We start from the raw sequence: 3,241 nt of genomic DNA on the forward strand, positions 1-3,241 counted from the left end.
TTTGGTCTTTTGTGTATATTCAATCTAAAGACAATTATCATTCTGTTGTACTAATGTACCTTTCTCTCTCACAGCTGACATTTTTGTTGGCATTCTGCATATAAAACTGGACCAAGGTCATTTAGCAAAGAATAAAGGACAGTTGGGATGAGTGTGGTTTAAGGGCACAGACTGTAAAAGAGTAAAACATAATATCAAGTAGACACACAGTGGTACAGCTTATCAGCAGTATGTAAACATGTTTGGCACAGTTTCTTCTGAATCTGTGCATTTGAGTCAATGATTTATTCCAGAGTTGGCAGGAAAGTCAGAATGTGTGTGGTTACTTTTTTACCCAGGTCAGCAATTTGTGCCCATCAAAAAATTCCAGATGTGGCAGGAACATGTGCCTTGGGGAAGGATGGTTTGTCTACACCAACAGATATATACATGCACTTCTTTCTTTCTTTCTTCTGAATTGTACCATCAGAGCATTGTGCCTCCATATGGCTCCCATCATCTCAATTGAAGTATTACTTGTTTTTATATGTAAATTCCAAATAAATTCCAAAAGTGAGAACATGGAGAAACAGGAGTTGTTATTTAGTGCACTGGTTCTCAAAACTCTGTACTCAAGGCCCCTCACAAAAGGAGTTCCATGACTTGCAGAGCATGTCCAACAGAAAAGCCTGCACCACCACCCATGTCAATGCAAATGGTACTGGTGTTACTAAAAAGCTGCAGCTACCTCTCCCTTCCTTTTGGTCCACGTGGCTCCTTGGTTCTCTCTCTGTGACCCACCCCTCCTGGGACTCACACATGCCCTGTTTTTTCCCAGCAGCTTCTTCTGGCATGATGTATTATTTATTTATTTACAGTTTCTTATGTAGCCCAGGATATTCAGTTGATGTCATGCTGTCACCACTGAGAGGAGTGGGCACTGTGCATGCTAAAGACAAGGGAAGAGGGGTCTGAAGGGACACAGTTTGTGAGCTACTGGGATGACCGAGGCAGATCTGTGTATAAGGGGGCACTTTTGTGGGCATTGTGTAAGGAACGCTAATATGTGGCATTACATGTATTAGCGGTACTACATTGTAACATTATTAAGGAGTAATATGAATAAGGGTTATTACATTATTTGTTAAGTGAATAAGATTGCACTACTGGGTGGCATAATATGAATTGGGAGTACTATTGTGACCATACCCCTTCTTTGTGAAACCACGGTTCCTTTCTAAACTGTAGGAGGTAGGGCAACAATGTAGTTTGCAAGCGATGCTAAAAAAAAAAACTGGAGCACTAGCTCCACCTAAGGATGAAGGGGAGGGGCAGGTGAAATTAGTTTTACCACCTCTCCAGGACCACTTTATCCCTGACTGTGCCCAGTTCTGGAAGCCATATCTCCATAAGTTCCAGAAGAACTTACAAAGAAGGTCAACTAATATTGTTCATGGCTACACCACAAAACTTACCTATCTAGAGAGAGAAGGTTTGCGGCAGAGATGGGTAAGAGAACATGATAGAAACTTCAAATATACCAAGGGTTTTACTAATGGAGACATTTTTCAAAAGAAGAACATGAGGACATGCACAGAAACTAGAGGGAATTTCATGGGGAATTTAAGAAAATAATGACATCACATAAGGGTAGTGGACAAGCGGAACATCCTCTCATCAGAGGTGGTAGAGGCTCAGACAGTAAAGCAATTTAAACATGCTTGGGATAGGCATATGTATGTACTTGCAAAGAACTAAGGATCAAAAAGGGTTGAGATTACACATAAAGGGTAAAAAAAAAAAGGAGGGGGTGTGGGAGGACAGAATAGATGGGCCAAGTGGTTCTTATCTGCTGTCAAATTCTAGATTTCTGTGATTCGCAAGTGAAATAATTAGCTCTACCTGTGGACCTCTAAAATATGTCCATGAACAATGAATACTCCTGTGTAACTTCTTGCATGTCCGGGTCATGGGGAAAGCTTGACAGCCTATGATTTAGCCAAAATACTGTACTGTGATGGCACATTTCTTTAAATGTTTAATCTAGTGTATAAGGGTTATTATTTTCAGCATAAGCGTATTATAAATCTTAAAAGCCAACTAAAGTTCATCTTTAAGTAGGCTTACCATACTATCCCTTTAAACCAGGACACATGAATTACACAGGTTCTATGTAAGATTAAAACCAGGTGAAATGCAGGCTTGACGCCAGCCAGAGAATCTGAGTACTTCAATGTTCATTTATAGTTATTTGTAACCAAAATCTTACATAGGATGTAGAAGACAATATAAGGGTGAACAGAAAACAAACCGTGTTTCTGAAACCTACACCTCAACAGTTGGTGCTAATTATTCCTTGTAAATACGCCCTGATGGAGTTCCATGAGCTGTCTTGACTTAACTTTGATTTTCCATGTAGCATTCTTTATTATTCTATATATATATATATATATTTTACACATACACACTGCACTGCATACTTGTTTAGCTGCCTGCACAGTTGACTATCTTTCAAAAAAAGAAGAAGCCTATACACTGTAACTAGATCATCTTTTGTCAAATTGTTCGGTGTGTATGCACCTTTAGCTTAAATACTTACTTATGCCACACACTAGTGCAATTTGGCCTGATTCAATGACTCAAGCTGAGAAATCAGGCAAGTCGCATGAGTTCTAGATCCCCTTCAATCGTGTGCACCAGAGCCCCTATATCGCAAGTGCCGCACATAGGATCTGTCAGATGAGAGCCTCCAGCAGCACTTGTTTCGATATAGCACATGCAAAATACTCCCCCCCCCCCCCCCCTCTACATTACTGAACAAAGTTGCTGCAGTCTATGGCCACCTTTAGAATGCTGCACAATTATTAACAGCTCCTTGCATAGCAACTGTGTTTTACAAATTAAAACAAGCACAACAGTAAAACAAGACTGAGTACTAGTAAACCTTACAGTATATAGCAGGCATGTCCAAACTGTGGCCCTCCAGCTGTTGTGAAACTACATATCCCAGGATGCCTTGCCATAGTTTTAGCATTCCCTAATAGCAAAACTGTGGCAAGGCATGATGGGATTTGTAGTTTCACAACAGCTGGAGGGCCATAGTTTGGACATGCCTGGTATATAGGATCTTACTGACAACCTTACAGTATATAGGAACACAGATTTCCCCAATGAGATTAAATGCCACAGATTGACTATAGCGCCAAACAAAACGTTTCCGTTGGATTGTGGTTGCCAATACTCCCAGTGAATAGGCAGAGTG

This window comes from Crinia signifera, chromosome 1 (genome assembly GCF_055691185.1).
Source record: "Crinia signifera chromosome 1, ASM5569118v1, whole genome shotgun sequence".
NCBI classification, from domain to species: domain Eukaryota; kingdom Metazoa; phylum Chordata; class Amphibia; order Anura; family Myobatrachidae; genus Crinia; species Crinia signifera.